Source organism: Mytilus galloprovincialis, chromosome 5 (assembly GCF_965363235.1).
Source record: "Mytilus galloprovincialis chromosome 5, xbMytGall1.hap1.1, whole genome shotgun sequence".
Taxonomy (NCBI): domain Eukaryota; kingdom Metazoa; phylum Mollusca; class Bivalvia; order Mytilida; family Mytilidae; genus Mytilus; species Mytilus galloprovincialis.
Window position 1 is genome coordinate 4557182 of NC_134842.1, and position 14400 is coordinate 4571581.

Genomic DNA, 14400 nt, shown 5'->3' on the forward strand with positions numbered 1-14400 from the left:
GCCACCCGTTCATCTTTTTCTACACTATGATATATGTGCAGATCACACTGCTGGCATTTCTAGACCACACATATGACACTTCGTCTATAACTGAGGGTGTGGATGGGGGTTTACAGAATAGAGAATAATGAACAAAAAATAGAAAGAACAGTAAAAGAAAAATGGTCTAAAATTTGACCCCATCCTGACCCTCGTACTTGTGAGAACGTATATATAGGTTGAGGCCTTGCCCTCCATGTATTCAAAGTAAAGTATTATTATTATTTTGATTATGAAATATTGTGATTAGAAACGGTTGCTTTTTAAATCGATCTGCAAACCCTTTGCCTTGAGTCTTGGTGCTAAAACCAAAATATTGATTTATTAGTGTTCAACGTAACTTTCAGCACTATTGTTCATTTCGTGGTGATCAAACTGTAATGGTGGAGAAAGCCGGAATGCCAAGAGAAAATCTACGATTTTTGACGTGAAAACTGATAATCATATTCAATCAATATACTAAACCCCTAACGGGAAGAATTCCACGTGTGGCACCCGTCGTATTGCTCACGTTATTACAAACCCGGTAATAATTTCGGCGGGTCTCATTCGTGAAAAGGGAACGGAATTGTAGGTACGACATAAAGAATCATTACTAATTACTAATGATGCTAAACCCTTAACGGAAAGGATTTTGCCTGATATTCATATGATGAAGACAATCTTTCAATCAATTTAATTGAAGTCTGGAGCTGGCATGTCAGTTATCTGCTAGTAGTCTGTTGTTATTTATGTATTATTGTCATTTTGTTTATTTTCTTTGATTACATCTTCTGACATCAGACTCGGACTTCTGTTGAACTGAATTTTAATGTGCGTATTGTTATGCGTTTTCTTTTCTACATTGGCTAGAGATATAGGAGAGGGTTGAGATCTCATAAACATGTTTAACCCCTCCGCATTTTTGCGCCCGTCCCAAGTGAGAAGCCTCTAGCCTTTGTTAGTAATGTATTATTTTTATTTATGCGTTCATCATCACTGAACTAGTATATATATATTTGTTTTGGGGCCAGCTGAAGGACGGCTCCAGGTGCGGGAAGTTTGACCACATTCGTTCAATGTGTCGGAAACCTATTCTGGCCAAATATTAAATCACAATCCAAATTCAGAGCTGTAACAAGCTTTATGTTGTGCCCATACTTGCCCCGACTATTAAGAATCCGGGTCCGTCCGCCCTGATTCTGGTTCGCCCTAGTTTCTGTTCGCCCTAATACCTGTTTGCCCCGAGTCCGTTTGCCCTGATTTTATTTTTTAGTATAGTGTTGCGTTGTGTGTATATAATTGAATGTGTTGAATATTTACGACGTTTCATGTTAACTTGTCCAAAGCTATAGCTGCTATGAGGATAAGTTTCTGTGAATTCAAAGACTACAAAGTCAGTGGCGGATCCAGGGGGAGGAGTTCCGGGGGTTGGAACCCCCCTTTTTTGCCGATCAATGCATTTGAATGGGAGCATATAGTTGGAACCCCCCCTTTACTCTGGGTTGGCTTTTGCAGTTGTATCAAGCTGCCCCCTGTGGAGCCTTTTATCAAAAATATGTTCTTGTCTACTGAAAACTTTGACTGATAACCAAATTTAATTATTATGCTCATTTTTATGCCCCACCTACGATAGTAGAGGGGCATTATGTTTTCTGGTCTGTGGCTCCGTTCGTTCGTTCGTCCGTCCGTTCTTTCGTCCTGCTTCAGGTTAAAGTTTTTGGTCAAGGTAGTTTTTGATGAAGCTGAAGTCCAATCAACTTGAAACTTAGAACATTTGTTGCTTATGATATGATCTTTCTAATTTTAAAGCCAAATTAGACTTTTCACCCCAATTTCACGGTCCAATGAACATAGAAAATGAAAGTGGGAGTTTCAGGTTAAAGTTTTTGGTCAAGGTAGTTTTTGATGAAGCTGAAGTCCAATCAACTTGAAACTTAGTACACTTGTTGCTTATGATATGATCTTTCTAATTTAATGCAAAATTAGACTTTTGACCCCAATTTCACGGTCCACTGAACAAAGAAAATGAACATGGGAGTTTCAGGTTAAAATTTTTGGTCAAGGTAGTTTTTGATGAAATTGAAGCCCAATCAACTTGAAACACATGTTCCCTATAGTATGATATTTCTTATTTTAATGCCAAATTAGATATTTACCCAATTTCACGGTCCATGGAACATGGAAAATTATAGTGCAAGTGGGGCATCCGTGTACTTTGGACACATTCTTGTTAACAATTGTAGCGAATCACTTACCTATGATCAACTTTGCCAAAGCTATCACTGAATATAGAACTTAGAGAATTCAGATAAAAATAGTCCTTTTATTAACAAAGACTGATAGGACCAGGAGTAGTGTGTTATCAGACTGCCCTCCTCAAGTAAAAGTGAGGATCCTCTAATCCCCTCTAATCTTCTTAATCCAGCTTATGGTACGATTTAAAGCAGCTTATGATGCAACTTTAAGCACATCATTATGCAATCAATCGGATTAAGATAATCCTTATCTTTTTAATCTAGATTAGTACTCCTCAATGTTTTGTTCCTTTTTTGATCCCGATTAGAGTTAACAATTGCTAATTATAATCTATTTGTTTTCGGATTAGAGAACCGAGTATTTATCCCTTTTAATCCTGATTAGGATAAACAAATGCTAATTGTAATATATTTGTTGTCGGATTAGAGAAACGACTCTTAATTTATATCCTAGATTAGAGGAATCCCTTTTGATAATTAACCAATTGTTTCCAGACAATCAAAATCCAATTGTTTTCGAACTTAATTAGCGGATCCTTTGTTTGAATAAAGGGAATTAATTGTAACGGAAGGAGAGACAGGCTATTTTTATTTTTACAGGAAATACTCTACACAACAGATTGCAAGAGAAAAGAAATATTAACGAACCGCTAACTTTATTTTCTTAGTTGAGATAAGGATAGTTAAAAATGAAAAAAGTTTTTCTTTCTTTCTCTTTGTAAATTGTTGATATTATTTTCTCTCTTTTCTCAATTAGTCTGTTTAAAAATAAACACCTCGTTGTCTCATCTATATATAGTTTCTTTAAACACAAAATAATAACACATTTCATTTATTAATCATTTATTTAAAATATTCAAGATTGTATTTGTTTTTTAGTAAAAACATTTAAATTGCAACCATTTCTTTCTCTTCTTTTTAATTGTAAATATACTGTTTATGTCTCGTTGCACATACATTTTCTTTTGGGTTTCCAAATTATTTTCTGTCTTTTTTGTCTTTTTATTCCGTTGGATGTATTCATTGTCACTATCTTCACTGTATTCATCAGTTTCTTCTTTCTCCTTATTTTCTTCCTCTGTTTTCTTTTCTTTATAAGACGTAGACTCGAATCGTACTTTGTTTGTTTTTTCTACATTCCTAAACAAACGAAGTGGAACGTTAGTAGACTTCAGAAATTGGTAGAATTGATGTATACCAGCTGTTAGTTTTCTACGACCAATTGGAACTGTTGAATCACGTATCAAGTCAACGATATGAGTGTTTGAAATAACTTTTCCGTCAATGCAAACTTCACCTTGTTCGTCCCACTTAATAGATGGTTGTTTTTGTAAGTAAAGCAAAAGTTGCAAGGCTTTGTCTTTATATCTAGATGGAAAAGTGATATTGATTAACGATTGTAAATCATCATGTAACGGTTTCTGGTCATAAGACAGATTGTGTTGGTCATTGTCTCGAGGTGGAGTGTCATTTAACACCACTTCCGCTTTCGTTTGATCTTCGTTTTGTTTTTGTAAGACAGCCTCGAATTCATGTTTAGGAATAAGAATCATTTCCTTCGTCATTTTAAGTGAGCAAGCACAATCTTTACTACTATAGGTATGAGATTTGATCGATAGTTTAAAAGAAGTCTCTTTCGATGTAAACGTTGGGTGTCCTCGGCAGTGATTTTACGAATAACCGTTTTGTACTCAAACAGTTTTTTTTTATTTAGCGGAGATAGTGTAACGACTTCATGTAAAATGTTGTATATACATTCTAGTAGGATCTTAAATTGTTCGTTATTCATCGTTTTTATCATTGCGAGTCTTTGCTGATCCTCAGCGGAAGCCAATAAGGATAGAAAATTAACGTGTCTAATCACTTGCTTACTCATAGCTTTTTAAGTATTATTTCGGAAGAAAAACCACACAGTTCTCTCCAATGAATATATTTGTTCTAAGTAAATAAAGTTTGTCTGTGTGAGCGCTCACATCAATCGTCAGGTATCCGTATTTTTTTTGGTGGCGAGTTCGTAGGCCGACATGAAATATTTCACCTGACCTGATTTTTCAGACAAATAATGTAAGATGCATTCAGGGAAATGGTGCGCATGAATTTACTCGGAGAATGATATAAATTCTGAGTAAGCATTAAAAGACTTATGTTTTGATGATGAGATTTTACCGTAAATAAATTTAAAACTTCCACATCGTTCACTGCTGTTGCGAGCAAATCGTCTAAAACCAGAAGCATATGTTCCCTTTTTTCTGACCATGCATCCACTTGATCACTGCTTGGTAAACCTTCATGAAAAGTTGTATTGTTTATTTCTTTTTCCATACTTGTGAATAATTCTTGATAAACAGAATAGCAATATACAATTTTTACAGGAGGGGTTGAAAACATACCTCCAGCTTGTTTAATTATGCGAAAAGTCAACATAGTTTTTCCACTTTGTTTCGGTCCCACAATTAAAATAGAACATTGTGCTTGGAAAGGTAAAAGCGTACGATCTCCACTTGACATGGTCTGAGTTTTTTCAGTATTTATTTTCCCACAAATGACTAAAATAAAGTTTAAGTTCGAGTTTTATATGTTTGATACATAAGTAGTTTTTGTTGATTTTCCTTTTTACATGTATTTAGCTTCTTTTTTTATATTTTGGTATGGTTTTTTTTACGTGTTTGGCATCGGTGTTCCTTTTTGACGTGTTAAGCTTCCGTTCTCAACCAACAATGCAAAAACTGTTAAGAATCATTTGACCACAGAATATTGAAAACCAACATTGTACAACCAAATCGTGAAAGAAAAGTCTCAGTTCTACCAACAAATTTCAAAAAGAAAACAAGCGAAGAAATATTTATTAAACGCACAAAATTTCAAACATGAATACAAGAATATAAATAATGAATACAATTACATACAATGTACAATATATGAAGAACATTAAAAAAAAATTTCATATTAAGTGTTCACGTGATTTGATTCTTTTTCCATTAAACGGTAAACATTGTCTTTTATTGTTTGACTACGTAGTCTGTCCAATACGATCACGTAAAGTAGGAAGTAATTGCACACAAATTCGGAAGACATGTTCAGTTTTTTTACGTCTTCTCTGAATTTAATCAACACATCTAAAAGTAAAAACGAACGACATGCTGTTTCAAAATGTCTTTCCAAGTGCTCCTGCTCGCTTTTCATCAAACATTCGTGGTTATGTTGACTGGGGTGTTCAACTTGGCAACCAGAACACGTTTCTTTCGTTTTCTTTGTAATCAATTCCTGTAACACCTCGGCAAAAGAATAGATCAAGACTGTAGTTAGAAGCTTCTTCTCCATGCCCGACATGGCGATTGTTCTCAAAACAAATGAAGTTTAGTGATTTTCAATAAAAGAATGTAGAAAAACTATACTGTCTTTCAGATTATACAATTTTAGCCACACATCTCTGTTGATTTTGATTTTTTACCCTTTACAACGATATGAATGAATGTCTTTTGCTGTAGTCGTCTTCCAGTTTTCTTAATAATTACTTTAGTCTCGTCGTCAATGGTAAACACAGCTTCTCTCTTCAATAAATTTGTGTCGAGGTGTTCGTAATCACATTTGGTTGCTTCTCTCACCAAATCAATTTGACACTGAGTCATGATGACTGTGGTGTTTTTATATACGGTGATTTAAATACAGGTATATTCATGCGTAGGGTCATACCATATTCGTGCATGCATAGCCATGTTTTTTTAATTAAACTTTTCGGTTGGATGGATTTGGTAAAATATATCCAGTACACCCACTCAACAAACTAATCCATAATTCAGTGTTTCCATTTTGCATTGTTATATTAACAAGTGATGCTATTACAATTGTTATTACAATAATTATTTGACAGAAATACACGATTTCTGCTTTGGGAATATTTTCTCCCATGAAGCGCCAAGTCGTTTGTGTTCTCTCCGTATTACTTCTTGTCTCTTCCATGTTGTTAAGTATAATAAAGGAACCACGTCGCTTATCACTCATACCTTTAAATACGTTTTAAAAAAAGTCATTTTTTTCTCTTTCAATTACTTATAGGTAAAGAACACATTGGAAAGAAGATCCTTCTTCCACTGTTCAATTTCCTTCTTTTCCTCACACAAATGATATAGTTTAATCAATGTTTTTTTTTTTAACTTACACACATATATATATATATATACATTCTCCCTTTTCGCTCCTCGAACACGAAAGCGTTATAAATCATCTCTATCTCATTCATTATTTGTATTAAATGGAAATTATGAAAAAAGTCTTAAAAGAGGGACTAAAGATACAAAAATGACAATCAAATTCATCAATTGAAAAAAAATATCAGACAACATCGAGGATATAAAAGACGAAAAGACAACGTTTGTTAGGCGTGCAGTGACGAATATTACATACATATTCAATGACACATGATTTGCTAGAATACAGTTTCGCACCTCACGTGTAAAAAACATACAGTGACAAATATAACATATAGCACATAAATATGCATCGATATCATTAACGTTTGTTAAAATTACAGTGACAAATATTACATATTTAACATACATATTCATTGGCAAATGATTAACTAGTATGAACTAAAAAAAAATTATTATTAAAAAACACCCAATCATTTTAATTAAATCAAACAACAACAAGCATACCAACAAATTATACACTTTTTTTTTTAATAAATTGAGTGGTCTTTAAATGAACCTTACGCAGTTGTGTAAATCTTTTCTTCATTTCTAAGCGGTGTGTAAATATAAGTGCGTTAAAATCACGACTGTAAAAAAAATTATTAGATATAAATTATTCGTGGTCTTCTTAGAAGAATAAAACATTTGTACTATGTTACCCAATCTCCATGTTCCTACTGGACAATTTGATTGATGATCTTAAATATCTTTTCATACTTTTCTCGCTAGACAAAGTCAGAAAACGTTTTTTACTTTCTTTTCCTGTTTCTATTTTGTTTACAATTTATTTTTTATTTAGTGTGTGTTTGGAGTTAATATACTTTTTTTTATCTTGTTTTATATTTGTTTTGAAAATAAAAATGTACATATTCTCAACTTGTTATAGTTTAGAAGAAGAAAATTAATACAAGCATTAAAAAACTCTCCAACTCTAACTAGTAGTTTGTTTTTTGTTAAATAATAATAACAAGTGTTTATTGGTGATACTCTAGTGGAATAAAGACATTGAGACGTAAACATACATGCATAGTGATCAAAGGTACACACTTATTTATTATGGTAAAATGAGGACGGTAAATAGAATTTTATTGTACATTTTCACTGGTATTAAAATTATCATTTTTATGTATATTTCGCAAGAGTTTGTTTGGATATAAGTTCAGTATAACACGATGGATGAAGAAGTGAACAATCTTTTGACACCAATTTATTACAATATAGAAAATCCGAGTTCTTTTTCCTCAGCTAGCAAACTTTATCACATTGTTAATGTGGATGGGAAAAAAATTGGTTACCACAAAATAAAGAGATGGTTAAATGCACAAGACAATTATTCCTTACAAAAAACTCCCAGGCGTTCTTTTAGAAGATTACGTGTGTATACAACAGGAATTGGTAAATTAATGGACGTCGACCTAATGCAAGTAAGTAATTTATCACAATGGAACTCTGGATATAATTTTATACTAGTTGCCATCGATTGCTTTAGTCGACGTCTTTGGATGCAACCATCAAAGAGTAAAAAAGATGTTGACATAGCCAAAGCTTTTGAAAAAATTCTGCAAACAGCAAAGGTAGACAAGATCCGCTCGGACGTTGATGGATGTTTCAAGTCAAAGGTTGTTCAAAAACTTTTCAAGGACAGAAGAGTGCGACATTTTGTAACTAAGAACGAGATAAAAGCAAACTATGCAGAGCGTGTGATACAAACCAAAAAAAAATATTTTTTTATCGTTACTTTACTAAAAAGAGAACGTATCGGTACATTGACAATTTACAAAAATTTATAAAGAGCTACAATGCAACACCACACAGGTCCCTAAATTATATTGCACCCAAAGACGTTACACTGGAAAACGAAGTGGATGTATGGGTTCAACAATACTTGAATAAAAAGAAATCTCCTGATAAGATGAGTCGGCCAAATACCAAAAACCCACAAAAACTTAAAACCGAAGCAGATTTGAAGAGAAAAAGAAGATTACAACGGCGGAAGAGTTACAAATTTAAAATCGGTTCTCTTGTTAGAATTGCTTATACGCGACACATCTTTGACAGAAGTTATAGTAAAAAATGGACGGATGGGATCTTCAAAGTTGTACGGAGATTTAAAAAACAGAACATCAAGATTTATAAATTGAGCTCATTTTATAACGATGAGGAAATTTCTGGTGAATATTATTCTGCTGAACTTCAGGCTGTTGATAAATCAGATGAATCACTCTGGGTTGTAGAGAAAGTTCTGAAAAAGCGTAAAAGGCGAGGAAAGACCGAGTTTTTATGTAAGTTTCAAGGCTGGCCTGATAAGTATAACCAATACATTCCCGAGGAAGACATTTAAACATTATCATGACAAACGACGATATTGACGAGGATCACATTATTTTCTTATTCAACGATCAATCAAATAAGTATTATCCTGAAAATATACCTTCAAATTTCAAGGTTCACCTAAGTGACACGTTGTATTTGGAAGGAAAGTGGGAAATAGCTGTTTTGGATTTTTATTCTAAGGAGAAAATTTCAACTGTTAAAAAAAATAAACACGAACTATACATTTTTTTGTGACGTATGTATGGGTGTAAGTCTGTTTCACAATGAGTTTTCACTTTTACGACGTGTATTTCCTACACCAAACAATACTTGGAATTACGTTTTTTCTAACCCTATTTTCGTACCTGTGAAAAAAACTGAAATCCGCGACTTAGAAATACATATTTTCGACGAAAGTGGAGAACAAGCGTCATTCTTAAATCAACGTTTGTCCTGTACCCTACATATTAGAAAAAGAAAGAGCTGGGAAGTGTCAACGATGAATGCAGACAAAATGTACATTCCAAGCATGGAGAAGTGGTCGAAATATTATCAAAATGTTGTGCAGGGGAAAAACAAAACGTATGTAACGCACTTTAAAAATACCGGACGTAATGGGTGTTTTATGATACCTATTGAGAATCAAAAATCGCCGTCAACCTCGTCGAAATCTAATGAAAAGTACAATATTCATCTAGTTAGTCCAAGTGCGCAAATGGTCGAAATGGCTAAAGAGTCTTTAGAAGATGAGGGTTTGCATATAAAAGGAAAAAAACGTAAACGAAAGAACAGTCATAAGGCAACCAGCAGTGGAGTTGGCGTATGCAAAAAGAAAAGAGAATCAAAACGAGACGTTTTTTCAGAGTACACGAATTAAAAATGGCTTTACTAACATCACAGAACAACTTCACAGAAGCTATTCCTTCACAATTAGAAGTTTTCGAGATACCTCCATACCAGTTAGGAGTTGAGTCAATTTCGTATGAAGAATGTCGGCCTACATCACAAGTAACAGCCTACAACCCAATAGAATTTAATTTGTGTGCCCAGAACGGACTAGAATACATCGATCTCAAACGGTCGAAACTGTATGTTAAGTTGCGTGTAAAACATAGCAATGGAGACAATATTGCTATAGATTCAAAGGTGGCACCAGTAAATAGATTTTTCTATGCACTTTTTTCTCAGGTCGACTGTTACCTACAAGGTTCACTGATATCATCAAGTAATACCAACTACTCGTACAAATGCATGATGAAAACGCTACTCGATTATGGACAAGATGCAAAAGCATCACAACTAACGAGTGAGTTGTTTTATAAGGACAGAAGTGGACACATGGACTCATTTGATACTAACACGGGTCTTTACGAAAGGAAAAAACTGATAGGTAATTCTAAGAGCCTTGATATGGAAGGAATGTTGTTTCACGATCTTTTTGAAATGGATCGTTACTTATTAAATATGGTTGACGTAAAATTGAAACTGTTCAGAAGCAGACCGAGTTTCTGTCTAATGTCAAGCGAAGACGATGCGGACTATCATGTTGTCTTTGAAGATATTGTCGTTAAAGTGTGTAAAATTAAGGTCAATCGAGCTATCATTTTTGCTCATTCGGAAGCATTGAAATCAACGAATGCTAAATATCCCTATACAAAAACAGTAATGAAACATATTACTCTCATGATGGGTAGTACGAATGCAGTGTTGGAGAACATTTTCCAAGACGTGAAACCAAAACGAATCATAATGGGTCTTACTTCGACAAACGCCGTGAACGGTGATTATCAACTTAATCCGTGGAATTTTCAACATTTTGACTTGCAACAAATAACTTTGTACTGTGATGGAGTTCCTGTAGATGGAATTCCTCTGAAACTACAATTCAACGAAGACAGGGGTGCAACAAATGTTGCAGCATACGTTAAAATGTTTGAAAACTGTGGAAAGTGGGGCGGAGATGCGGGGAATGAAATAACTAGATCGGACTTCAACAATGGATATGCTTTATTCTGTTTTGATTTACAACCTCACTTTTCAGATGCCAACTATCTGTCACTGGTAAAGCAAGGAAAAGTAAGACTTGAATGTCATTTTGCATCACCCTTACCAGAAACTGTCTCTTTACTCATTGTAGCCGAAAACTCTGGCTATTTTGAAATAACGGAAAATCGTCAGATCAAAGTAGAACACTAAATTCATATCTAATACTGTTTGTTGTATTTTGTCCTATTTAGATTATATTATGACACAACCACATTATATGACATTTCTTTTTCTGTGTTTAATATTTCTATTTGTCTAATAAATATTCAAATATAATTATTTTACTTTTTTTTTCTTCCTGTTCGTTTTTTTAAAATTTCTTCGCTATAGAACTGGTGCATTTCTTTAAGGTTTTTTTTTACATTGTTGCTGGTCATTTACCTGCTTTCAGGTAATTTATTAAGTTTGAAAACCAATTTGGAAATTTTGTGCAAGAGTGGTAAACATTCATTTAATTAAATGTTTTTCATCAAAACTTAAAAACAACCAAAAACAAACCAAATAAAAAAATATACGTTTGTATCAAACATATAAAACTCGAACTAAAACTTTGATTTCAACGATATGTGAAAAAAGAAGAACTCAAACCATGTCAAAGGGAGATCATTCACTTTTACCTTTCCAAACACCTTGATTAGAGCGCTCACACAGACAAACTTTATTTACTTAGAACAAATATATCCATTGGAGAGAACTGTGTGGTTTTTCTTCCGAAATAATACTTAAAAAGCTATGAGTAAGCAAGTGTTTAGACACGTTAATTTTCTATCCTTATTGGCTTCCGCTGAGGATCAGCAAAGACTCGCAATGATAAAAACGACGAATAACGAACAATTTAAGATCCTACTAGAATGTATATACAACATTTTACATGGAGTCGTTACACTATCTCAGCTAAATAAAAAGAAACTGTTTGAGTACAAAACGGTTATCCGTAAAATCACTGCCGAGGACACCCAACGTTTACATCGAAAGAGACTTCTTTTAAAGTATCGATCAAATCTCATTCCTATAGTAGTAAAGATTGTGCTTGCTCACTTAAAATGACGAAGGAAATGATTCTTATTCCTAAACATAAATTCGAGGCTGTCTTACAAAAACAAAACGAAGAACAATCGAAAGCGGAAGGGGTGTTAAATGACACTCCACCTCGAGACAATGACCAACACAATCTGTCTTATGACCAGAAACCGTTACATGATGATTTACAATCGTTAATCAATATCACTTTTCCATCTAGATATAAAGACAAAGCCTTGCGACTATTGCTTTACTTACAAAAACAACCATCTATTAAGTGGGACGAACAAGGTGAAGTTTGCATTGACGGAAAAGTTATTTCAAACACTCATATCGTTGACTTGATACGTGATTCAACAGTTCCAATTGGTCGTAGAAAACTAACAGCTGGTACATACATCAATTCTACCAATTTCTGAAGTCTACTAACATTCCACTTCGTTTGTTTAGGAATGTAGAAAAAACAAACAAAGTACGATTCGAGTCTACCTCTCATAAAGAAAAGAAAACAGAAGAAGAAAATAAGGAGAAAGAAGAAACAGATGAATACAGTGAAGATAGTGACAATGAATACATCCAACGGAATAAAAAGACAAAAAAGACAGAAACTAATTTGGAAACCCAAAAGAAAATGTATGTGCAACGAGACATAAACAATATATTCACAAAAAAAAAAAGAAGAGAAAAAAATGGTTACAATTTAAATGTTTTAACTAAAAAAACAAATACAATCTAGAATATTTTAAATAAATGATTAATACATGAAATGTGTTATTATTTTGTGTTTAAAGAAACTATATATAGATGAGACAACGAGGTGTTTATTTTTAAACAAACTAATTGAGAAAAGAAAGAAAATAATATCAAGAATTTACAAAGAGAAAGAAAGAAAAACTTTTTTCGTTTTTAACTATCCTTATCTCAACTAGTTTGTAAGAAAATAAAGTTAGCGGTTTGTTAATATTTCTTCTCTCTTGCAATCTGTTGTGTAGAGTATTTCCTGTAAAAATAAAAATAGCCTGTCTCTCCTTCCGTTACAATTAATTCCCTTTATTCAAACAAAGGATCCGCTAATTAAGTTCGAAAACAATTGAATTTTGATTGTCTGGAAACAATTGGTTAATTATCAAAAGGGATTCCTCTAATCTAGGATATAAATTAAGAGTATTGCATTGTTCTTTGTGCAACATCGAAGAATAATATTTTACCATCTTTAGCTTTTTGAAAAAACAACAATATTTCTATCCTTGGAAACATGTTAAAAAATATTTTACTTCATACTTTATTTGGCCTTTCATTACGACGTCAAAAAATTGCAGCCGTATCATGGTAAGGCGATGTCCTAATTGCGCGCATGGCTTGCCCTTTTTAGTTGGGTTAGTTTTCATCATATATGTCTGATCAATTTTCCAGAATTTTAAATTATTCCAGATTCAAATAATTTCTTGTTAAAATTACTTATGTTATGAAGTTTCCGTCTGTCAAATGTCCCATGTGCATGACTTCATTTCTTGGTTCATTGACTACATGAAAAAGAGGTAAGATCTCTTGTAATATTGTTATCTTTCTTATTATGAGTAATAGGATAACTACAAATATGTATATTTAGCATGTGTGTACCTCATGCCCGTCAGACAGTTTTCATTTATCAGTAAACAAGGTTAAGGTTCAAGTGGCGTGGTTTAGTCAATATATCAGATACGATTAACAATAGGTCTTCTATATTTATTGTATGGAATTATCGTAAGGTGTGACCTGTCCAACTGGCAGATGGCATCTGACCTTGACCACATTTTCATGTTCAAAATTAAGATTTTGAGTCTTTTTTTAGTTTTTATTTCTAATAATATACTCAATGGTCAACTATATTTGGTGTATAGAAATATTTGATGATGGACATGTCAGTTACGCAGGTTTTATTTGACCTTAACCTCATTTTGAATTTCAGGGTTCATTGCTCAGTGTTAAGCTTTTGTGTTTAGGGACGTTTTTCTTAAACTATAAGCAATAGGTCAACTACACTTTTGTTGTATGGAAATATTAGATGACTGACAAGTCAGTTACGCAGGTTTTAGTTGACCTTGACCCAATGTTCATGGTTCATTACTCAGTGTTAAGCTTTTGTGTTTAGGTAAGTTTTTCTTAAACTATAATCAATACTAGTATTTCAACTATATTTGTTGCATGGAAGGATTGTAAGGTGTATATGCCAGTCTGGCAGGTATCATCTGACCTTGACCTTATTTATATTATAGGAATATTTGATGATGTTTATTTTAGCGTGTACACACTAGTTTATGGAAATTCATGTTTCTATTCCATATGTCTTGTCAAATGATTAATACAATATATTTATACAATATTAAAGAGAGAGTTTAGGAAAAATATTAGAAATAAAGCCACTAATTCTGCAAAAAACTTTGACATTTCAATTAAACAAATGCGTACAATATATCTTAAGAGATCAATTAATTAAGAAGAAAAATTCATGAATACACCACTTATTTTGTAGAATCGTAAAATATTACATTTTCTGATCCCACGACACGTGCATT